Source organism: Epinephelus fuscoguttatus, linkage group LG7 (genome assembly GCF_011397635.1).
Source record: "Epinephelus fuscoguttatus linkage group LG7, E.fuscoguttatus.final_Chr_v1".
NCBI lineage: Eukaryota > Metazoa > Chordata > Actinopteri > Perciformes > Serranidae > Epinephelus > Epinephelus fuscoguttatus.
In genome coordinates, this window is record NC_064758.1 from 11,129,528 (window position 1) to 11,155,355 (window position 25,828).

General features: G+C 39.5%; 1 protein-coding gene across 6 annotated transcripts in view; it reads left to right on the forward strand.

The window, feature by feature from the left end:
* The window catches only part of LOC125891320 (vitamin D3 receptor A), a 104,976-nt gene that overhangs the window by 28,798 nt on the left and 50,350 nt on the right, over positions 1-25,828 (forward strand). For 3 of the 6 annotated variants that reach the window (XM_049580487.1, XM_049580486.1, XM_049580488.1), the window contains one exon: positions 205-311. The exons of the other annotated variants lie outside the window; for them this stretch is intronic. The gene's annotated coding sequence lies outside the window, so the exon portion shown is untranslated. The remainder of the gene's footprint in view (positions 1-204; positions 312-25,828) is intronic. 6 annotated transcript variants of the gene reach the window in all.

Consider the following 25,828-nt stretch of genomic DNA (forward strand, 5'->3'; position numbering starts at 1 on the left):
GACACAGCACTGTGGTGATCAGTCTGGTTAGACAAGACTACATATCGCAAGATTCTTGCCAGTACACAGTCCTACCGAGTACTGGCTTGGCCAGGAACAGTGTTATGTTTGTCTGCCTGAAACAACATGCAGTTTCTCTCCACTGAACATACTACTGTGTGTCTGTGTGTACATGTTTGTGTAAATGTGTGTATGTATACACAGCCGCCGAAACCAGGAGAGAGTGGTTATGTTTTCCGAGGACGTATGCTAGTTTACCCAGAGAGGAAAAACCAAGCAACAAACAACAGCCACAACAAGTCTAAACAGAGGTAATGATTTGTACTCTTTCAGGCCCCCCCTTCTCCCCCCCCCCACTCTCTTTCTGCTCTCCATATGGTGTCGTTTGGTTGTGGTTTTTGTATTCTGCAACTTCTGTGTGTACGTAGTGATTTGGTGAAGACCTCGAACTTGGCTGTGGAATGCAGAGCGCTCAGCTTGTTCTGCACATGCACGAACACACACATGTGATTACACACACAAATCCATTAATTCAGGCACATTTGCCGAAGAAAAACCGACTAAACGTCTGCACACTTTGCTCTGCCTGATCCCTCCCTCATCCCACTTGTTTACAGTTGTGCCGGTCACCGCAGAGTCGAAACTGTCACTCAGAATCAGATTCTGCTTTCACATGTGGTGATTCAGACCGCCTGTTTAAAAAAACTACCATCATGTCTGACAGTCGTGTACTTTATGGCTTCACCAGAGACTTGATTCACAAATCCTATTTTGACAGTTGCTTGTACTGTGATTGTGTGTTTGCGTTCTAATTGTGAGAATATGAACGTTTTGGTCTGTGAGGCTCTTGTATGACTTTAAGGGTGTGTCTTTGTCAGTAACACCACAATTTTTCCTCTCCGCTTTTGTTTTTCTGTCCTCTGTCTGCTGTAAGTATACCAGAAATGTCAAGGAAATAATCCACAAAGGCAGTGGCAGACGGGACAACTTCAATGGCTTTTTCCATTCAAAGGAATGTCACATGAAGAAGAAATTCCAGTTATCACTAATGCTCGAGGCTTTTCATATACGGAAAATCATTACTTGAAATTAAACAAAGCATTTGTTTTGAAGATTATCAAAATAAAGTATGAATACTGAAAGCTAGAGTAAAAATAGAGGCAATCACCACATTAAAAGACATTTTCTGTGGAAAATATAACAAGGTTTTTGGCCTGGTTAGCAAAGCATGGTAGGTCTATTGCTCTCACACTGTAAGATTTCTGGGCATTGAGATTTTTAAAATTCAGATGTGTATCACTGCCTTTATGGGAGCACATGGCGGTAAAATTGCAATGTGCATCTGTATGTACAACTTCCCCCCTGATTAATTTAAAGCTGCAGTTAAAGAAACAGTTTGGACCATTTGAAGTACTTTTCCATAGTCAGTGTATTACCTAAAGTAGATGGCTGTTGGCACTCCCCCACTTTGGAGAAGCAGGCAGGAATACTGTAATGTACTGCTTTGGACAACAAAATGTAGTTTAGCCACCTAAAAAAAACCCTGACAGTTAAAGTGTACGCTTTACTGACAATATTTTCATGGCTTCACCTTGCCGTCAGACAGCCTGTTCTGACGGCAGAAGCTGTTAATGGCATCAGTTCCCCATCTATGCTCTCGTCAAAGCCCTCAGATTTCACTAAAAACAGCAATTTTAGGTTGCTGGACACAGTAGCTGCTGGTCTACCACTGCCTCGATCAGTTAGTTAGTTTGTACTATATTGTGACTTTGGTGAATCTGAACTAACCTTTTAAATGGCAAAGTCATACAGTTACACAAACAAACAAACTGATTTAGGCAGCGGTAGACCAACTGCACCTGTGTTCAGCAATGTTAAGTTACTGTTTTTCTCAATGGAGGCTGGCTTTGAAGAGAGCAATATAATGGCTTCAGTTCCTCAATGGAAATTGCTGTGTGATGGTAAGATAAAGCAGTGAAAATATTTTAAACATAGCGAACACTTAAACTGATTTGGTGGGCAATTTTTTTTAGGTTGCTTAAATATGTTTTGCTGTATTCCATGGTGGTACTCCTGTCTGCTTCTCTAAACTGGGGTGTGCTAACTGACATCTACTGTGGGTAATACACTGACTATGGATAAATACCTCATACAGTCCCACTTCATAAGATCTAAACTATCCCTTTTAAGTACTAAAGGACATTGGTGTCAGTCTAAAATTCAACATGTGTAGAGTGCTAATTATGAGGTCTATATTTCCCTGCTTGAGAGGTACCAGAATTACTCAGTGATGTGCTTTTCAAACAAACACAGTTAATTTTCTTTTCTCTCCCATCATGTTCACTTCCATTTCACACACTGAGACGGTCCACTGATCGAAAAAACTAGTGACTAGAAATCCATGTAACCCTGCAGGCTGTGGAGTAAATTGCCTGTCTTCACTACTTTTACAGCATTTTTCCATCTCCATAAAATGAAGACGATTTTGTTTTTTTTTTGTTTTTTTTTTTTTAGACTGAAAAAAACATCATGTTGGGCAACAAGCAAGGGTGCTGACAAGGACAAAGTAGGAGTTATCAAACCAGCCAAGGCTGGAGTTGTGTTGCTGAGCGGCTTTCTCTACAGGGGCCTCTCACACATACATGCGCTTGGAAACACACACACACACACACACACACACACACACACACACACACACACACACAGACTTATTCAGCAATGTCCTGCTGAGTGCAATCTGCAGGAACTCTCTAATCTAAGTGGTCTATCAAGATAAACAAGCATCTTACAAGTGTTCTTTACATGCACATGTGTACACACATGCTCACACAGACACAGGCATACATTTTTTAGCTGAAGACTCTTCTTTACCATTATATCTTGATTTGAAAATACCAGTTGAGGAATATAAGTTGCCTAGATGCTGCCTTTAATGTCTATTCTCTGAAACAACAAAATGTGACATTTTGTGTAGGAGAGCAAATGATGATTGGAGAGGGATTTTTTTTTAATGTAAATAATACTGTGTATAGCATTCCTCGCACAACAGTCAGTACAATACTTGCCAAATGAATTATAATAATATCATTTGGTGACATTATATAATTTGCATTGCCTCCTTTTTGTTAGTAGTACCTCAGTGTAACGTGACTGTTTTAACATCAAACAAATGCTGCTTTGGATACATGATTGTAATGGTAATATTTATGTAGAGCTGCATCAATTAATCATTTAGTTGTCAAACGTTAAATCAATTGCCAGCTAATTTGGTAAACGATTAATCAGTTTGAGGTCATTTTTGAAAAAAAAAAAAAAGAAAAGAAAATAGCCAAAATTCCTTGATTCCAGCTTTTAGATGTCAATATTTTCTGTTGTTTTTTTTTTTTTTTTACTCCTCTGTGACCGTAAACTGAATATCTTTGGGTTGTGGACAAAAGAAGACATTTGAGGATGTTGTCTTGGTCTTAAGCAAACATTGATTGACGTTTTTCACCATTTTCTAAATAAAAACTTATTGATTAATTGAGAAAATAATCAACAGATTTATCAACAATGACAGTGATTGTTAGTTGCAGCCCAATTTTATATTTTATACCAAAAAATGTGTGAAATTAAAATCGATGTCTGGAAGGAAAAACTTGATTGCAGCACTGGGTACAAGTTTCTGTAGACCCAGCTTAAATAATGTTAACTCCTCATGCATGTCTGTGCCAGTCATCTTAAGATCTTTAACCTCTCTGGTTCTGCTCATGTGGACAGAGAAATATGCTTTCTTGCACTGTTCAGTTTCCTGCCCCACAGTCTCCCACCATGTCTACACATACCAGCATGAGATCTGAAAGCAGTTTTTGCATACCCTCCTGTTGAGCCACACGTTTACCTGGTTATGCTCAGTTCTTATCTCATGTACCTACTGAAAGCAGGCATGTCTGTGTCTCTATCACATGTGGAAACATGTGGCTACTTTGGACAGACATATTTGCCGCTGACAAAACGTCCGCTGGCAGGTTTACTGTAGCTTAGTGTTAGCATTGAAGCTTAAGCTTGATCACCCTGGCTTTTTGGCCTCCTGAAGCCTCAAATTTGGCATTTGGCCAATGCCATCTTGGATTTTTGGAGCCAGAAGTGAGCATTTTGGATGAGAGGGTGAAGCTGTGGAGGAGCGAAGGGCGAATCTGACTAAGAGCCCAAGGACATTACACCCAGACGTCCTGTCACTCAAAGCGGCCATGTCCTTAATTGTGCATAACTTTTTTAAGTGATAATAAATTTAAACAAGGTACTTACCTAAAACGTCACCGTCTGTACAGTTGTCATGAACAGGGAAATCAGCTATAGAGGTCAAGACCGTTTTTGTACCAGGTTACATTTGTACCTTTTCTGCATATCATATCAATGTTTCTAAAGTTACATAGTATAGGAGGTGATCTTGTCATCAGGAGGTGGAGGGGATGGTGAATACTGACACGTAGGCAAGAAGCCTGATTTTTGGTGACCCTCCCCAATGTTTCCACCAGTGTTTGTAGCACAGAACCAGGGAGTTTTTAGTGGCACATCGCAGTGTTTTCCAGCGAATCTGTGGCACAGAACCTTGCTGTTCTGTACTGACACATTGCGACATTTCTGAACGACACAAGCCACCAAACCTACATGTTTTTCACTCACCCTTCCTTGATTTTGCAGCAGCTTTTGTGCCACCAAACATGGGTGTTTTAAGCCAAAACATGATCTTTTTCACACCATTGCTATGTGGGTTTGTGCCGAAACCTAACCACGTGCCACAGCGTTGTTGAGAAATGTTAAGTTTTCATGTATCCGCCACAAAATATATATATATATATAAATGTAACATCATTTATACAACATTTACCTTTTTCTTGACTCACTCTTGAAGCCAGCCTCAAGGGGCCGTTAGAGGAACTGCAGTTTTGGACACTTCAGCATTGATTTTATTTTTCAGCCCGAGAGGCTGCTGCTTATTGACAGCATGTGTTAAGATTTATATTCATTTTCTACCCTTTTGCAGTCTTAGTCAAACTCTCCCTGTCGTTCTTCACCACCCATTATTGACATGAAAATAGCAAACCAGGCTGCTACAGCTACATCGTCAACCTTGGCAAGTCATCAGGGCATTATAACCATCCCACCCTTATGACTAATACATGGACATAGGATTGAAAATTGGTGTTCTTTCATTTTGTATCTGTGGTCTTCTGTTGTTTTTCATTTCCTAATTTTAAAAGAGCTTGTTCATGGATATTATATATCATTTGGACACTGTTTATTTGCTGAACTTTTTGTCAGCCTAACCCCTTCACTTCTTGGAAACGAAGGGTAAACGTGTTGCGCACGGTACTGATGTCTATGTTCTCATTCAAGTTCAGCTATGTTTTTATGTACAGGATGTGCTGGAGCTGGTAACTAGAAAAGAGGAAGGGAGAGAGCGAGAGATGGAGGGATGGAGCGAGAGATGAGTCATTTTCTCTGTCAGACACTGTTGTTTTCCACTAAGCCCTGTTATTTTCGCTCATAAATGGATGCCAGGTAGTGGGTGGAAAGAGTCTCTTTTTTTGTTTTCACATTTGGTGTAATTTTATAATGGAAGCAGACTGTGGTTAAACTTGAAGCATTTGCATGGACTTGTCCTTATGTAACCCTCTTCTCCATTTTTATATAGACCAAAACATGTATTGTGAATTACTTGGAATAAGATGAAAATCTGGGGTTGGTCACATTGAAATCTTCATAGTTGTTTTCATGCTTCAGTATTTTGTGATTTACCAAAAGTTTGTTCCCTGTCTCTCTCCTGCAATAGCAGATTTTTTGGCCACTTGGGGGCAGCGAAAAAACAATGCTGACATATTATCACCTTATAAAGTTGAAATTGCAAACATGTTTGCAAAAGACTTAAAAAAAAATAGACAGGAAGAGTTGCCTGTTTACACAGCAGATATAGAGCTCCACTAAGTCCTGAGGGAAATAGCTGGATCTTTACGTGGTAAATGCTCCATTATGTTCACCAGCTGGATGCTGACTTTGTTTGTCTGCTGTTTGGTGCAGGACTGGCAGTGTACAGGGGATTTATTAGGGCTTTTTCTTGGAAAACAGCTGCCCATTCCACCAAAAGTGACCCCATGAGAGTTGGGATAATGAACCAAAACAGTAAAATTGCAGGCTGCAAGACCAAAACAATGAGCTGAAAGTTGCTACAATGGTCCACTGAGAGGAATTGCAGTGTTGGGTGATATGTCTCTGTGCGTTCTTCACTACAAGCAGCTTATTTTCTTAGCACTTTGCTCATGCTAAGGCCTAGCACCTGGACCATTAACATCAACTGCACCTTTTGCCACTCTGGTTAAAGGCTTTGGTTGCTCTGATTGATATTTGAATTACACAAATGTATAGGCTCAATTCAGTGTCATGCAACTGTAGTATAGGAAGATTTATAGTGTAAAGGCCCATGAATTCAACCTCTGTTGAAGTTGGGTGGAGGTATGCTTGGAGTTATGTGAGGCTAAGCTTCATTAGCTCATGCTGGCTCATTAAGTAGCAGCGAGGGTGGGGAAACCTGCTTAAAGGCACGCAGGACACATATAAGGTGGCAGGTATGACGCTGAATCTCTAACAGAGTTATTATAGTTTTGTGTTTGTTATAGTTTTTTATTTTTATTGATTTTTGCTTTCAATTCAGTCTAGTTTCAGTTTGTTTCCAGAGTGGGTTTGCTTGTTAAAGTTTACTTTTTATTCTTAAAAAATGTTTAGTTTTAGTTTCGGATTTATTAGTTTTAGTATTAGTGTAGTAGGTAGATGTATTTGTGAGGGGCCAGATTTAAGAAGTTCAGAAAATATGTGTCATGTAGACATCCCAGTCTCAATAATCACATGCACCACTGCCTCCTCACGCCTGTTGTGTTGACAAATGATAACAAAATGATAAAGCCAAAAACTAAAGACATTTCCTGTATATTTTTTTAAAATTTTATTTTAGTTAGTTTTATTAGTTTTCATTTTTTCTATTTTTTTTTTTTTTAATTTTTATTTTAGTTAACTAAAATACTTCTTCAAGCTGATAATCAATGGCAGCAGGCAGTGGAGATGCTGTTGTAAACCTTAAAGAAAGGTTTTAAATGTCCACGGAGACAATATAGCACCTTCTGCCATTTGAGTTTATTCATGCCAATCTATGTGAAGCATGTTTGTCAGTCGGTTTTGTTCACAACACTGTTGATAAGTCTAAACATGGTGTTGTTGCACAGTCTTTGCATCAAGTTGGCATAAGTAGCATGTCCTATTTTATGTGCCAAATTGAAGTTGAAGTGGAAACCACGCCCACTGAGCTCAGACTGGCACTGTGCCAGGGAGTGCACCCTAAGGTCATCAAAATCCATGCACTGACAAGGTGGAAGTTGCTTTGCCCCAACAGGTGCAACACGATCAACAGCAGAATGAGGGAGACATCAGTGAAGCACAGTTTGTACCGTACACTGTACAAACCCATACAGTCCAGGCTATAGGTAATTATGTTTCACCTCATTCAGAAGTTAACTGGGTGTTCATGAATGTACACAAGCGCAGATTAAAGTTTTGATAAGAGAACAGTTTTATCATGTTGTAATTGTAGATGTTTGGAGTTAGAACAAGTTTCATGACCCCAGAGACCATAAAACCTGTTGATAATGTATGACATTTAGAAAAGGAATGCGCATCAATCTGGGGAAGAGACTTGCTCTGCTGCTGAACTGGTCACAGACATGTTGTGACATGTCTTCTTAAAGGATGCTGTAAGACTGTAATTTCACAGTAATCAGTTAAAACTGAGCTCAGGGATAACTCCAGAAAAGTTAACTTTATGATCTCATGGAAGAAGTGAATCCTGAATTTGTTAAACTCCCGCCGGTCTGTGTCTGATTGACATACTCAGGCATTAAAGATGCCAGGCTTGAAACCTCTTTTTAATACTTCTCTATGACACTGAATAGGAAAGAATCGAGTAGTGTTAGAAGAGCAGCAGAATGTATTAAACTGAATCAAAAGACAGATGGGATGGAACTGAATTGGATAATGGGCGTTTGAATGGAAGCTTATGTCTGTGTTTGGATCTGAAGGATCTCTTTCAAGAGGCCATTTGCACTCCGTTAATCTGCCTGTGAGAGTTTCTCCTTTTTATCACAGTGGCTAATCTCTGCCCTGGCCGCTGCACTGTAACCACTTCTTTCCCGCCATGACTCGTCTAAGATTATGTGGCCGTCTTTCACAGTGGAAGCCATTGTAAAGAATGGCATTCATTGGCATTCATCCTTTATCTGTAGTGCTACGTTTCTGTTAGCAGTATACCACTACTATCAATTATTCTGGATTTCCCAGGCGAACACACACATTTAAAGAAACATGTCACTGCTGGAATGATGGTCTTTTCATAACACTAGGTTATCTATGAGGTAGAGAGACGCACATACTTTTGAAACTGGTGCTATATAACCAGAGAAAACAGAGAAAAAGGACTGTGGCATTTGCTTTCACTCATGAGGTAGAAAACCTATAAGTATCGGAATGCAATGTGCTGCACCTGACCAATTAATGCTCCTGCTGGTGGGTGACATAAGGTGAGCTTGGCTGTTTTGACACAGGAAATAATGGCGAATTACAGTTAAACAGTAAACTAAAATATGTTTGTGAAAACATTTGAATATGGCAACACAATAACAGTCCTGGTTCATATTGATCAGCACTGCCTAGTTTTACCATTTGATCTCAGGTTTTTCAGCCTCCATTTTTACAATACAGGAAACGGTATGGCACCCGCTTCCTGTTTACAAATTCTCATGTTACAGCCAAACAGTGCACTAAAATATGTTTCTGAAGACATTTTAGGTGAGGAATAGGCAATATACTAACAGAATCTTTCTTTGTATTTGAATAGCACCGCCTAGTTTTACACTTTGATCAGATATTGGTTTGTATTTGCGAGAGAGAGGGGCGGCTCTTTCTCACAATCTACTTCTATACTCTTTGTGTTCGTTGTGGTGGGCTTACGAAAATGCGGAAATACAATCTATAGTTTGAGCAACAGCCCTAGAGCTAGTGAAAAAATGCGGGGTGATGCAGATATGCCAGATGACACATCTAAATTGGGAGACAAGCAGGGAGATCTGGGCACTGGTATGATGGAGGGAAGTTTACCACAGTTCGTTAACACATTGTTATGATACAATGAAAATCGGCGAAGTATCCCTTTAAACAGCTAGTCATCTTCAGGCTCATAGTCAACATGAGTGACATATTTAATCTGTAGTAGGCATTAGATGATATGAGAATTTTATGTCATGTTAATCCCAGCCAAAATAATTGTACAGTAATAACAATATTATTTTGCTAATTATTATGATTAAAACCCCTAAAATGGCATTGAATCATACTTACATACTGGAATCACTTTACCTTACATTTTATTAAAGAAAATAAATATATTTTTTCTAACATTACAGATAGGACACATCTTATTTCATGAGCATATATTTGAGTGAAAGTCAAACAGTTTTTAAAAGGCTAGGCTTTAAATGGCATCACATCTTTTGATACGAAATATGCCAATGTTTGATTAAAATCTTTTGCTTTTGAAGTCGATGCACGCAGCCTGTTTTTGCAGTCTCTTTTATTGTTGGTTACCCAGCAGTCTCTTTGGGTGCTGTTAGTCATGATTATCCCACTAATGAAAATTCACTACAGTCAACTCAATGTGTATGTGTATACTGTCTGAGATAAAATGGTAAATCGTCCCATCTCTAATGTGTTTATACTGTACATATGTGTATGACTCCACTACCAAACACACACTGTATATCTTAGATTTCCCCACAGCATATCCTCATGGAGTCATCCATATTCTATGTAGCAGACTTGGCAATGTTACCCACCAGCTGAGTCTGTGTACTTAATGCACATCCATCTCACACGCACACGCACACACACACACGCCCTAATTTGACACACCGTCTAGTGTGAAGAAACATAAACACACTTATGTCAAACCGCTTATATTATGTAACTCTGTTTAATGTTTCTGCTTTTACGTGTTAGCTGAGGATGTAGTGGTTGATAAAAAGATTGTGCAAATGTAAAGGAGCAGCTGTCTCATGGAGGACTCAGCAGCACATTAACTTGAGATTTGATATTATGTCTTAAGTGTTTTCCATTTTTCTTTCCCTCGCCACCTTAGTCTCAATGTTACCTTCACATAGGTCTTTGAGAAAACAATATTGTCTTCTTTTCTTTAATCAGTTTAGAGTCTCTAGCTGTGGATATGGTTACCTCAGATTCCTTTAACGACGGCAGATTTCTGTTCTGCGGCTTTCAACTTTGGTGCCATTTTTACTTATAATTGGCTCCGTGCTGCATTTTCTGTGCCCTCTCTGTTCTGACTCACCAGCTCTCACTGAGACAATTACATTATAAAACATAAAAAACTAAGCAAACTAAGTAATGTTAAATCCACAGTTTTACTTCATACTAAACTAAAAACTTAGGGGGATACAGTTTAATTTGCAGATTCAAGAGTTTAACAATGAAAAAATCTGAATCAGTTTAGCCGTGAATGTAAATGATCCATCTGTATTATTTTTAAGTCGTCTTCTAGAAAATCCTGCGCAGAAGCTTTAGCGGTAAGCTCAGGGTTGCATAACATTTGCATTGCTTTGCATTGGTATATTGTCAGCTGACAAGCCATTCATTCTGTCTGTGTCAGAGATTGACACCTTTTATTTAAGTAAACACTCCTGTCTCTCTTTGTCTGCTTCTTTCTCCATCAAGCCACGTGCTTAGCTGTGATCCCTTGCTCGGATCAGAGGCATTAAAAATTGAGGCCTTTGTGGTTACACATCAAGGTTGTTGTGGAAAATGTGAAAGTGACACTTGACTCCGACTTCACCAAACACACAGCTGCTGTCTTTTATTACAGCAACGTAGTGAGGAAGCTCCCTTGTAATACATATAATTAGCACATGACATGGTATCCACCCTCTACAGTGCAACTCTATCTGAACTAAAACCTATATTCTGTGTGCTACAGCCCACATTCCTGCATCCCATTTAAAGCATCCATTGTCCATGTCCTACATTCTGTTTTAAGCCTTAATATGTCTGTCACTCCTCAGTTACAGTGCTGTTCTTATTAACCTTTTTATGTATGTATGTGACATATTTGTTTAGATTTGTACGCTCAGACCAGCATATTGTTAATAAGTTTTATTTCATCACAACGTCTCCAACAGATTTGACCTCAAAAGTTCTTCGGAGTCTACATTTTTAACAGGAACTATTATTTGTCCTTCCTTTATCACCCACTACATCACAGCACCTTGTCATCGGACTGGAAAGTAAATGTAGCTATTACTGGCAAAAAGAAAAAAAAATCTGGTTCGGCAGTTCCAACTGAAATTATGAGGACGAGCGGGAGGATTTTTAACACTCCCTATTATGTTGACAAAGTCAGGCTCTTCTCCTTCAGTAAGAGGCCCCTTTGCCTCGCTGAGTGCCAGGCCCTTCTCCTTCAGAGCTCCTCTCCCTTTAACAGCCTGCCAAGCCACATCAGGGAATGTTAAAGAGTCTGTTTTCAAGCACAGACTGAAGATCCATCATTTCAGTTTATTATATCCTAACCCCCCTCCTGACCCTGAACCAAGTCCGTTATCACAGTCACCTGGTTTTTATGAGGCGGTCCTCTTACATGTCATGTGTTTCTGTCTGTTCTCTGTTATCTATTTGTTTATTTTCTTGTTGAACTGATGTTTGTTTAAGCGTTGTAAATCTTGCTGAGAGCATGCTGTTAAATACACTTCAAATTCCAGTGAAGTTTAAATGTGTGTGTGTTGGTGTTGGTGGATGTAGGGGGGAGTGTATTGACTTACACCTGCATACTTGGCAGTCTAGACAGCCTGGGAGGAGTCCCCCACACAATACTGCAGTGGAAGATAAACTGATACTTGGCTTAATGTTGCTATTATAACTATTATTACCTGCTCAACAAAGGTGCTGGCAGCCGCATACAGGGCCATCAGCGTGCCCAGTGTGTCAAGTCCCAGAATGACAGGAAACTGGAATCAGAAGAGGAAAACATGGGAGGCATGTTTTGGTTTAGTGTTTGTGTGTGTGTGTGTATATGTGTGTGTGTGTGTGTGTGTAGATGAATGTGTGCTTTTCATCGGTTGTCTGTCAATATGTGGTTGTGATGTAATACTGAGTTTGACAACATTTGTGTCTCTTTCTCCTCAATTCACCGCCTGCTCCCGTTAACACGTGGAAATGATACACAAAGGAATTCACCTTTTTGCCTTTAGAGAGGATAAAGGCTGCCATGAACTAGAGTTGCATTCCAGGCGGGCTTATCCCGTTCTTTTGGCTGTTAGCGGTTTCTATACAAATGGCCTCCCCACACACAAAGCTCAGCGCACTGAGCCTTAAACTTAGGAAAGACCAGCGTTGGATTTCCCTTCAGAGTCCAAGTTAGAAATGGAAAATTAAAGGATCCTTCTAGTAAGTCCTGATACAAGGTAATCTAACACTTGCAAATAATGCTCAGTAAAGATTTTATTGTTTTGAATCCAAGAGCAGAGTAATCTATCTTTTCTTTTTTACACAAAGGCGACAGCTTCCTCGCTCTGGTTTTGAAGTTGATTTTACCATTCAGCTTATACATAGAAAATTTAAGTTTGCCCTGACATCATTCATTCATTCATTCTTCTTCTAACCGCTTCATCCTCTTGAGGGTCGCGGGGGGGCTGGAGCCTATCTCAGCTGACATCGGGCGAGAGGCAGGGTACACCCTGGACAGGTCGCCAGACTATTGCAGGGCTGACACATAGAGACAGACAACCACTCACGCTCACATTCACACCTATGGACAGTTTAGAGTTATCAGTTAACCTAGTCCCCAATCTGCATGTCTTTGGACTGTGGGAGGAAGCTGGAGTGCCCGGAGAGAACCCACGCTGACTCGGGGAGAACATGCAAACTCCACACAGAAGGGCTCCCACACCTGGGATCGAACCAGGAACCCTCTGGCTGTGAGGCAACAGTGCTAACCACCACACCACCGTGCCTCCCCATCATTTTTTTAGAGCATCATCATTTTTTTAAACATCAAGATTGTGACATTAGCATTTTTTATATATTTCTTTTTGTAATTTTTGGGCCATCACGCAAGTACAAACAAGCCTGCACTGTTCAAGCAGCACCCTCCATGACTGAAAAATGAAGTCAATGCTGAAGAGCCAAAAAATGGCCACTTGAGGCTGGCTCCAAAACAGAGCAAATCCGCATCGACTCATTAATTGGAATGCTGCCCCCATCTTCAGTACAGGACATATTTGAGAAGACAGTCATGCAGCAAGGTCAAAAAATTACTACAGATCCGAATCATATCCTCCATAAGGAGTATGAATTGATGCCTTCAGGCAGAAGGTACAGGTTACCCAACTATAAGTTGAACAGGTACAAATTTTCATTTATCCCACTGTCAATTAAGCTACTTAATAGCAGGAAATGAAGGTCAACTTTTTAAACTTAGGGGCAATGTGCAATACTTGGGGATGTTGGGGTGGGGGGTATATATATTTGTCTTCTTAATTTATATGTTGTCTGTATATGTGGCGGCTGTGTGACGGTGGACGGTCTCTCGCAGGTCCAAAACACTTTCTTCTAAGGAAGACAATAAAGATCTTATCATATTAAAATGTCCAACTTTACAGCAGAAATAGACATGCTTACTGCCTCATACAATTTTTTTTCCGTCTCTATAGCCAATTTCAACATTCATGACAACTGTAAGGGGGTGAATTTTTTTTATATCTTGCGTGTTTACAGTCCTGTTATATAAGGGTGAATATAAGGGGTATGCATGTGTAGGAGTGGGGCCGCTTGAATGACAGGCTGTCTGCAAGGTGTCGCCACAGCTTGTGAGTTGGATCCACCTCTTGCTCCTCTGTAGCTCCGCCCTCTTGTCCAAATATGGTCACTTCTGGCTCCAAAAATCCAAGATGGTGATGGCTGAAATGCCGAATTTGAGACTTCATAACAGGAGTCCACAAACCAATGGGTGACCTTATGGTAGCTATGTCCATTATTTATACAGTCTCTGCATCTGTCCTGTACTAGCCAAAGTCAACACTCTCTCTTTATAATAACAGTAAGCATAAGATGCTCATGCTTTGTCATTTTAGTTTGTCAGTGTAACTGGTCCTTGCTCTAGGCTGCTGCCACCACATCTCTGTTAATGGAAAACAGAGTGTTGTATTTCATTTAATTGTCTAATTTTTTTTACAATTTTGTTTCTAAATGGAAATTAACAGCAAGAGATGCTTTTTCATACACCTACACTGAAAGTTATCAGCCCATTAAATGGTCATTATTAGTTATAATTGTGAGCATAGATTTGAAGTAATATAACCCTACTCTACCTCCTGGGCAGCAAAATCCAGTGGCTGTGGTCATTATGACGGGAGCAAAGGAGAAAGTCAGTTGATGAAGTATAAAGAGAGACAAAGTCTGTGTATCGAGGTGGTCTGGGGTTGGGCGATGGGTCAAACAAACACAGGACTTTCACCAAGGAGACTGCTATTTGTGTCCCATGTGAAACCAAAAGTCAACATTGATGTAATGTGCTTGACTTGTGTTACGCAACAACTGTTGTTATTTTAACCCAAACCGTGATCTTGTTTTAAAACCTAACCACATAATTGTGATGTCTACACATAACAATAGTGAAACTGAAACTTTGACTGTTTTACAGCATTTATATGCACCTTTGGCCCAATGATAGGTGCAGTTTGCCTAATATGAAGCATTTTTTTTTTTAAAGATACTTTTTTGGGCATTTTTTGCCTTTAATGGACAGGACAGTTAAGTGTGAAAGGGGGAGAGAGAGGGGGGATGACATGCAGCAAAGGGCCACAGGCTGGACTTGAACCTGGGCCGCTGCAGCAACAGCCTTGTACATGGGGCGCCTGCTCTACCACTAAGCCACCGATGCCCCAATCTGAAGCATTTTAATGGTAGTGATGACTAAAAAGAGTGTTAATATGCAGTGTAGGCCTTCGTCTTGGCAAAGCAAGGGACTACAATTTCAGATATCTTAGGTATGCCACCAGACCTCAGCTAAGGAGCAATCATCATTTGACATTACTGAAAGGAAACTTTTTTTCTGATGAATTTGTGTAGGGTGCTCTGCTGGTAAAAGGAGAGAAAGTTCTCTTTGAGTGCTGTCTGGCCACATTAAGCACCTTACATTTCAATGAGCTAATATGTTAGATTTGGCCCGTTGCCTTTTTTTCCCCCCTGTGACATGGTGATTTTGGCAGAAGGCATAGAAGGCCTCACTTTCCTTGTTTTTTCTTTTTCACCTTTTTTTTTTTTAGACTGCAACGAGGTGACGAAATCACAGGGACTCTCCTTTGTGGACTTTGCTGCAAGTTTGGTCAGCAAATGGAATTTGATTTTACAACACCATAATGGTATATCCATTTAGGAAAAATGGTTACTTCAAGTTCATGCCTCAGTACTTTAAATATACAGATGATTTCATCCTCTTAAACAGGAGCACCCTGAAAGTAAATGTGTTTAAAAAAAGCCAATAAATGAGCAGCCATTTACTGTACATAGAGATTTTTAGGTGTCAGCTTTTCTTTAAAAAAACTTTAAATCTCACATGCTGTCTCACTCTCTCTGTCAAAACCCACTGTAATGTATAATGTATAGTACATCAGATTTCCTAAAAAAGCAACACACTTAAGTATCTACGGACTTTTCCTGTCATGTCAGTTGTCATCATGTCAAGCTTTTAATACTTATTAACCCTTTCATTAACTTGCATCACCAGCTTTGTAAAAACTCTGCCTGGTATACTAATTTAATATACGCTTGTGAGTTAACTGATGCAGTATTATTATAAATATATTTTTACACAATCTGTTCTTGTAAATCTACAAGAAATTAACTATTGCCCATTAGCTTAGTGCATCACTGCATCCAGTATGAATTCATCCCATAATTCACCGTGGCAGGTCCTGGGCGAGCTGTCCAAATATTAACATTATATGGGAAGCGCTGCTAATATGCTGCTTAAGCCCCTGTCAAATGGGATGGTTGGACTTTGAAGATCACACATTACTGAAATGTTTGAATTCAAACCAGATTAAATTAGGGAGTTGTTGAATTATTCAAATCCTATTACTTAAGTAGGGTTGGATGCACCAGACCGTTCTGGTGGAATTTGTCCATTGACATTAGTTTTATGTAATTATGCCGTTTTATCTATAGTATGTCTTAATTTACAATGACTCGTCTTGGCGTAGACTTCCTCAGGCCATTTTAGGCTTAAAACTTCACCTCATTGCCTTATAGCATTCCAGTGTCATGTGGCTTACACCCTTAGCTTAGATCAATTTCACTGACCTAAAGGAGTCAGCAGACAAGTCATCCACCTTATTATTTAGGTCATATGGCTCAAAAGGTGACTTTGGAAACTCCAGCTTGTCAGAGGTCATCTCATTTTCCATCTTATGTTGGCATGGTATTGATATTACTGCTGGTTGCAGGTTTTTGTTTGAGTGTCAGATTGATTTAGGGTTAGTGTGGCAATGGTGTTCCAAAACAGCAAAGCTTGGATTGGTTTAAGTATGGCTGAACTACACTGGTTTTGTTTAATCGTCTATAGTGAAATAGTCATACCACCAAGAAGGAAGGCAGTAGTCACATTTTCTGTATGAGTAAGTCTAAAACATGCTTTAAAGCTGCAAAAATCAGTATATTTGTAACATTATGTGTTTGTATCAGTACATACAATTTATTTTGGTTGGTACACAAATTTAGAAGTCACAGTTCAGTTAAAAAAGACCCAAATGTTAAGAGTATCTTTCTTTTGATAATTTTGGAACAGACAGTAGTACAAAGACAGACCAAGTCCTTTTGCTTGGGACTGAGGGAGCATTTTGCCCACTAGTAACTTTGATAAACCATTTTCATGATTAGAAAAAAAAGGAACATTTAAAACATTTCTTTATTCTATTGTACAAACACTGAACAAACACTTTACCAAAAGGCATCAGGTCACAATAGGCAACAAAAAAAACATCTCTTATGCTATTGATATTGTAAATACCAATATACATAGAATAATAAAAAAAATAAATCTTGTGCATTAGGAGGAAGGTTTCAGATAACTTCACTATATATAGTATATATATATATATATATATATATATATGTATATAATGTCGAATGTGTGTTTGTATGTCTACATACCATCCTTGTCTTGTACACAACTCTTTCTCCATTTGTGTTGTAGCTGACCTTGATTTCATTTGTGCTCGCCATAGTCTAACATGCCCATCAGCTTATTGCGCTAACTTCGGCACATGTTGCTAACGCTGTGCGGCTAAAGGTTTCCAGGTGGAACTCACTCTTGCAAACTTTGGTTCTGCATTGCATGCATCACTCTACATACACTCTATTAGGTGTGCAGCTGCCTGCACTGGACCGTAATCACCGTAGCGTGTTCGGCACAAATACATGAACTGTTATAGTCTACTGATATGGAATCCTCTTGTCAGTTTTATGCACCCACGGAAGAGTTTTATTTACCCAGAGACTTGTGAAAATGGCTTTGATTAAACAGATGGGACCTTGTTAACGAAAATACACTCTTGAACTTTAATTTGGACTTGTTACATCGTTTAATACCTCACATCGGACCAAGCTTTGTAAGGGTTTTAAACCGTAGATCAAAACAAACGATGAGTCCGCTGCTTTATTACCAATAATTATAAACTGGCATTTACTTCTGGCTTCAATAAATGGGGTGTGGTATTGCCAAGATGCAGCAGTTGTTAGCTTATTTATCTCGAAAAAATCAAAATGGCTGCAGTAAATGCTACATCAAAGCCCTCCATCTGCATCAAAGCATCTGAATCAAACCATTGTGTTGATGTCTCACACATTTTTCTAATTTTACATTCTTGGAAAATTAACCGAATTATAGGTTGTAAAACAGAGTTGCCAACAGTCTCCTTTAACTTCAATAACCTTTTATTACACTCCCTTGATTTAATTGCATCATACAGTGTAGTGGTACATTTAGTGAGATTGTTGTGCAAGTTGAAGTGTGGGACTGTTTGCTCAGAGGTCATTTGTTTTGTCAGGTTCCCTCGGAGTTCAGGGAAACCTTCTTTCTTTTGTTTTTGTTTTATCTTGCTTATTTTACTTCCTTCTTTCCTTCCTGCCTGCACTCTGTTTTGCCCTTTTTTTTAAAAAATGGCATTGCTTTGATATTTTTTATATTAGTACATCCCTGCCTGTCAGATCTTCCCTCTTTTTTCTTTTTTTTATTAGATTTGCATCTTCAACTTTCCCTTTTTCAAGCTCTTAACCTTCTACATTATAAGTCCCTTTGCCTCCCCATCTCTCCGCCCTCCTCTCACTCCCATCCTTGAACTCCTTCCTCATGTCAGTGGCGGCTTGTGCTGTATTTGTGGAGTTTGCCCTGCTGCCCTGCTGACCCCAATTACCAGGTTAACCATTAACTTTTAGGTTTCACCTTGTTGGCCCTTTGCCTCCTGGCTCCTCGTCAACACTGACACAGCTACAGGCTGCAGTAGTTCATGCTGCATGAAATTTGCAAGCTGCTGGCAGGAAAAGAGAGAAAGAGAAATACAGGAAAGCTATTGGTGTAGGGGGGGAGTAGTGGGAGGAAATAGTCAAGGTGTAGCGGAAGAGGCAAGGCGTGGGAGCATAGGGAGTATCAATGAAAATCCAAATCAATGAAGCAGCTGGAGAGTAAGGTCAGACGAAGGAAGGCAAAAGAAGAGAAGAAGAAGAAGAAGAGACGTGGGAGTTATAGTTTTGGACCCAAGAGATTTTGTCTGGAGGAGTGTTGACTGTATGCTACTGTGTTTGGCTGCCGGGAGGAAGATGGAGGAAGCTCTTTCATAGTAGTAAAAGGTCAGCGGTAGCTGCCAGTGCTGCTGGGTGTCATGTTGTTTCTTTTATATCTGACATTATTTGTTATAGATCTCTGGTGAGTCACAGTTTCCACCAAAAGACAGCTGAAAGTTTGATCATGATCTGTATCAGTATTTTATTGCATTTGGCCAGTGTTACAGTAATGTTCCAAATATTTGCATGCATATATCCAACCTAATTTTCATTCTGTGAAAGTAATTGGGATGTCACCTGCAAGATATGAATATACAGATTATTCCAAATTAAAGTGGTAATAATATGTGAAGAGATTTTTTTTCTCACTTATTCTTGTTTTGTTTTTAATAATAGAGTTGTAAACCTGTGCTTCATGAGTAATGTATGACTCACGAGAGGATATGCCAGCAAATGAATTATGTGTTCTTTAATGACCATGTTCTGTTATGATTGCTTGGTTTTGCAATGAAATCAGCATGCATTTTGGAGAAACAAAACATAATTCACCAAAACCAAACCAGACGAGAGACCAGACAATTAAAGCGAAGAAAATAGAGGTGGGTAGAGACTAGCAAACAAACAGAAAACTATTCATTTAATTGGTTTAGACTTCATGTTGGAAATATGAGTCTGGCCCACGCTGTTGTGTAGTCTTTTCTCCTTTTTTAATAATTTGAAGTTGAATAATAGCTTCCTTTGGACTTTCGGTAAAACTAAGTCTGCAGTTTAGTGGACTCCCTTCCACTAATCCGACGAACATTTGCCTTTAGTTGTCTGTGTGATAGTTAAGTATTTGTTACTTTTGAGGGTTTTTGTGGAGTCATCAATGAATCATCAATGTGAGAAAGTACTTGTTGGCCCCTTTCCAAAAATGCCTTCAAAAACAGTGTAAAATTGTCTTTGTAAACAGTATCTATACCCCTTATAGTGGCCTTAACCAGAGCCTAGATCCAGCCAATGAGATCCATGGCCTTATGCATATTTGCTGTCCTGGTAGGGATTACTGCATTGGATTACCTTCAGTCTCTATGAAGCCTCTTTTAGTCCACAGGTCTGGTCTGTGGTAGACTGACCTTCTCCCAAATCTCTACCTGTGTGGACTTTGTCTTTTCTGTAAACAGCAATGCAAATGTAAACAATAAATCATAAAAATTTCCAGTGGTAGCTGTTGGCGGTGATCACTGTTGAAATACCTCCTCAGAAGGTGCCATTACATTCAAGCAAACACTTGAAAACAAAAACATCTATAAAACAAAGAGATGAGCTGCAACCCATTTTTTTCTCATCAGGCCCACATCAAATGGTAATATACAGCTTTTTCTGTGTAGTTAAGTGTGTTTATCCTGAGACTTGTGCTGAGATTGTGGAAAACAAGCCTTTTCTCTTTTCCTCGCGATTATCCTTAAATGTAAATAGACTAATGGAGTGTAGTTACTTTGTGTGGTTGGTTTTTTGGTTGTCCCTCAGGAAAAGATGAAAACACACTCCCAGAGTTGCTTTTGCCGAGCTGCTCATCGTAGGCTGCTGTTGTAACGCGCGTGCTCATGCTCACACACACTCACACACACAGACCACACAGAAACTCTCTGTCCTGACGGTTTCACTGGATGACTGCTCGGACAGCTTTTTCTCTTGCCTGAATGAGGCTGCCACGACTGTCGCCTTTCCTTTTGGATATAGATGAGTCGGGGCAGGAAACAGGGAAATCTTTGAAGAAGACAAGTTATGATTTATCTTAATGTCATCAGAACGTATTTAGCTTGGAATCTAGTGTGTGCTTAGACCATATTTTACGCAATGGAAATGTTTCCCTTTGGTAGTGGGTGGCCTCCTTAGGAAGGACAAGGTCAGACCTAATATTGTTTTTGTCGTGTATATACTATATGGCCGTTGTAATTTGGTAATTTAGTTGTAATTTATTAATTAAATGTGGAGTATTAATACTTGTGTAATTTATTTGGAATAGCTTAGAAACATTTTCACCTATGTGGACTTATACAAATCTGACGTCAGAATTATCAGCGTGCACTCATTAGTGATCTCACCTGAATTTAACACAACAACTAAGGTGTTAAATGTTTTACTTGACCCACCTCTGAGTAAAAATCTAAGCTTTGTGAACTAAGAAACCAACAATGCTATATATTAACCCTACAGTTAAAGGAAATGACATTTTGACATTGATATAGCATTGGATTAGAGGAAACAGTGTATCACCCTGCTTAAAGTGTGGCATCTAGTGGTGTGGTGTTGTGACGTAAAGGGTCAAATCTGAATGAATGGAGCTTTGACAGTGAACACAAGGTATAACAGGAGCAGTTAAAAACAGTTGGACTTCTGCTGTAATCAAAAGAAATGTCACATTTTTTATTTCAGGTAGCTTTAATGACATTTGTGATGACAGTGGTGAAATGTTTCTTTTAAGTAGGGTTAATGAATGGTTAGTGAAGGAATTTTTCTTGTGATTATTAATGGTGGCTCAACAGCACGACATGTGGTATCACTGCCATTTTTTTGTTATTTTTGCACATTACCTTATTTATCCTGGTGTAATGCTTTGTAAATAAGCTTTTTTGTTCGACTGTTATTAGGTATATTGCTGCTTTTTAATTGACAACAGATTTAATACTTGTGTGCTGTTAAATGCAGAACACTGAGGGGCAAGGAGGCGTAATAAGAGGCACATCATTTTTTTCAACTGAGACACTTTGGTTGCGTCTAGTTGCTATGATACAGAATGTTCCTAGTAAAAATGCCATTACCTGCTCTTGATGAAGGAAGGTGAAACAATGTAGGTAGAGAGAATGGACCCATTTATCAGTGTGAGTCCAGTACATCCTCCATTGTTGCTGCTGTTCAACAATGTGACAGATGGTCTTTTAGGTCTTTGTCCCACCCCTCCTCTACTGTGATTGGACAGCAAGGTAAAAGTGACAGTGCTAAGCGGCTGCAGGGTTTTACCCAAAGTTGAATATCTTTCAAACCAGCATAAACATGAATATGGCAGTGGTTGCTGTTGCTTGGCCCTCCCTCTAGCTGGCTTGTCAATAGCATGCTGTTTTAATATTATGCTTATTATGACAGTCTTACCTTTAGGCCTATTGCAGCAGAAGTATTTTGACTTGTGTTGGACTCCTTGCTCGCCCTATCAGCCTGTTTGTGTAAGGCTCAGGTGTACGTGCTGTGGCTGGACTTCCACATTTTGACTCTGCGTGACACGATGTCCGGTCAATCAGCTGTTGTCCTTTTGCCCTTATTCACATATTGTAGGTCAGCGATCAACAAGAATGTATCGATCACCCACGAGTAAGCCTCAGCTCATCTGCGCATGCATGTAGAGAGAGAGAAAGCGATTTGTCTCTCAGTCCTGTCAAGCTATTGATTTGGTTTGGGAATTATACATTCAGCATCATTAAAGATGATGTAAACATAGATAATTTATGCAGGTAGGACTGTCAGCTCTCTATCCTACTGTATTATATTACGTAAACTCTTGGACTTCTTCCCAGAACACTTCAGGGTACACCTCACACGCCTCTACGTTCTATTAACACTGACGAAACAAAACAAAATGAAGCGCCCTCAGAGGATGAATGGGCTCTGTGCTAGGAATACCTTATCTGTTCCTCAGTGTGTATTCTTTCTACTACAGCATCAGTTCTTAAGCCATCACAATTAAGCTGTCAGGAACAGTGCTGCACAGATCATGTCTCACCCTTGGGCCCAGAAAGGCTTTCTGCCATACACATCCACACAGCTGTAAACAAAGAAGATGATTTCCTGGCTATTGCATTTGAAAAAATACAAGTTTGGCACGAGAGTGACACTAGAAGCAAAGTCATGTGGTGTGTAATGGGAAGGGTTCAGCTTCATTTTTTTCTTCTCTTTAGTCTCACCTTCCTCTTTATTTTCTTATACCTGCATTTTTTCAACCACGTGCTGTTTCTCTCTATACTCTAGCCTTTTCTTTCCCTTTCTGCCTCTTTTTCTTTCCCCCTTTACCCCTTCAATTCCTTTCTCTTTAGCTCTCTCCTTTCATTCCTCAGTTCCCGCCTTATTTTTTTCATTACTTCATTCCTTTCTTTACAAGCTCCTCTCTGTCTCTCCCTCTCTTCCCCTCGCTCCGCCCTCTCCCGTCTCCCTGTCGGGCTGCCAACAGCCTGACGGCCTGTTCGTTTTCATCCTCTGCCTAGAAAACAAGGTCTAAAGTTCAAAGCTGCTGTTGTGGATTGGCGGCAGGAGAGGAACACAGAAGGAGGCCAGGCCTGGGTCAAAACAGATTTGAATATCGTCTTAAATGGATGGAATTCTAATCTAATCAGACATCAAATTTCAGTTTCATAACACGTAGCACATTCGAATTAGATGAATAACATGGGGATTGATGACTCATAGTTTCAGCAGTTTCAGGACACAAAAGATAATAAATACTGCACATGTGGGTTTTGTTTGTAGCAATGCACCGCAAACAGCTTTCAGACCATTATAAGACACATGATTTACACAGATTATTGGCCAGGTATATTCTCCAACAGTGTGTTGGTCTAATTATCAGCCCTCAAAGTGGAGACTTGTGAGATGAGGCAATTAAAAGGTCTTCTTTGATGTCTATATGTGTACGTGAGTGTGTATGCATACGTCGGATACAATTTCCTGTGATTGTAATGCATCCAGAAGTTGTTTCAGTGCTACACCCATTACGCTAGGGGAAAGCCAGGAGAGGAGCAAGTGAAGGTGATGTTCAAGGGGGTAGGGAACACAAATCAAGTGTGCTCTGACATGTTGTTTTGGCCTAAAGCCCCAAAAGGGGACACTGGTGAGAAGTCATAAATTTTAGAGTTCTTGTCTGTGTGTGTGTATGTGTGTGTGCTGTTTTTCTTGGTGCTTTTAATCTGATTAGTGAGAGACATTTTTTGAGGGGCTCGTCATTTCCCAGTCACCAGAAGAAAATGTTGGCATTGTACATTTCTGCAAACCACAAATGTATTACTTTTGTGTGTTTCATTAGTATGACGTAGTTCAGTTACATGTATATGAGCCATGACAACTAGGCGGGACAACTGCCAAGCAGCATGCAGCAGCAGATCACTGTTTGAGACCAACAAAATCGAGTATTTTTTTTATTAGTAACAGTTGGGGGTATTTCCAGCTGTATTTGTGGTGACCACACTGGGTATTTAAAGCCAAAACATGATGTTTTCATAACTCTTACCAAGAGGTTTTTGTGCCTAAACCTAACCACACATTAAGGTTGTCACAACATAGGACTGAAATTTAAACTTAAATAAACTTTTCAACATGTTTACTACATATGAAATGTACAAATGTGACATATCCATGGTTTGCAGAAACGTACAGTCGCATCATTTACTCTGGCGATTGTGTTGCATTTTTATATTCCCACATCCTGCCGGTGTTTACTGTACACCCCCAGTATTCAAGTACTGCATGTGTGTGATTTAATTTCATTAATATATTATTCGTTTGCACAGCTGGGTTGTTCGGGGCTGTTCCCTTGTTGGAATCTGTGTGTGTGTGTGTTTGAGACAGAGGTGTGTGTTTGTGTGTGTGTATGCCTCCACCTGCACCATTAACACAGAGAGAGGGGGAGAGTGAGCCAGGCTGGACACCTGTATTTATCCCAGCTCAGCTTTCTTCAGCTTCTGTTATTACAGTGCCTGTATAAACCTCACTTACTGGTAGATACATTGGCACACCGTACAGACAATTAGCAGCATCTTCAGCACTTTTCCTGCTGGTGAGGAGGCGTGTGTGAAGGAGATGAAAACCTGTTTTGGTTTTGCTGTATGTGTGTGTGGTGAGTGTTGTATGTTGAAGAAAAATGAACGATCAGCACCTTAGAGCGGAGCTTGTGTGTAAAGGAAATGCACTTTAAGGCCACATGTGCATTAAAGCACTGTGGAGATGTTAATTATTAAATGATTACTCAAAGTTGGGAATTAGATAGATTACGTATAATACTGTAATTGACAATGCACAAAAGTTCCCACAAAATGATTTATCACAAGGACATCACTTTTGCATGTTCCATGTGTCTTTTTAATTTTAATTCATGATAAAATATGCAGTGTATCTTAACGTTTGGATGCGTCCTCAAAGGCCGGCATTATTGGAGCATTTTTTAAATAAAATAAGTCATTATATTATAATGGCATAAAGAGTTGGGCAATATGGCATGAAAATAATGTTTCGATTTTTTTATGCTGTACTGCGATACATGATGTATATCTTGATACTTTATGTTACGTTCCATAATAAAGTTAAATAAAATACTGCTGTTATGAAATGAAATAAAGTGCCATTATAATAAAAATAAATACAATACTGTTGTAATAAAATTAAATAAAATACTGGTGTAATAAAGTTAAATAAAGTACTGTTGTATTAAAGTTAGATGAAGCACTGTTATGATAAATCTAAATAAAGCACTGGCTGTAATAACAAAGTTAAACAAATCACTTATAATAAAGTTTAACAATGTATAATTATAATTAATTAAATTAAAGCGGAACCACTGGTGCATTTATTCTGAAGTACCCTGGCTCCTCTCAGTCTATAAGTGATGATGTTTTTGCTGTGAACTTGAAGCTTCGGTCAACCGTTAAATATTAGCAGTTAGCAGAAAGTTAAACTGTTTCCGCTGGGGCCTTTAGACATGATGATTTATCAACTGTAAGCTGTTAAACAAATTAACAGCTCTCCAGTTCATATGTTCATAATATTTGCAAGGCACAATTGTGCTTGCATGGTTGCAACATGTGGCTAAATATTCGCAGTGTGGAGCTCTGCAGGTACACAAATACACAACCAGCCTCCTCACGCAGTGTTGCTCAGGAGAAAGTGG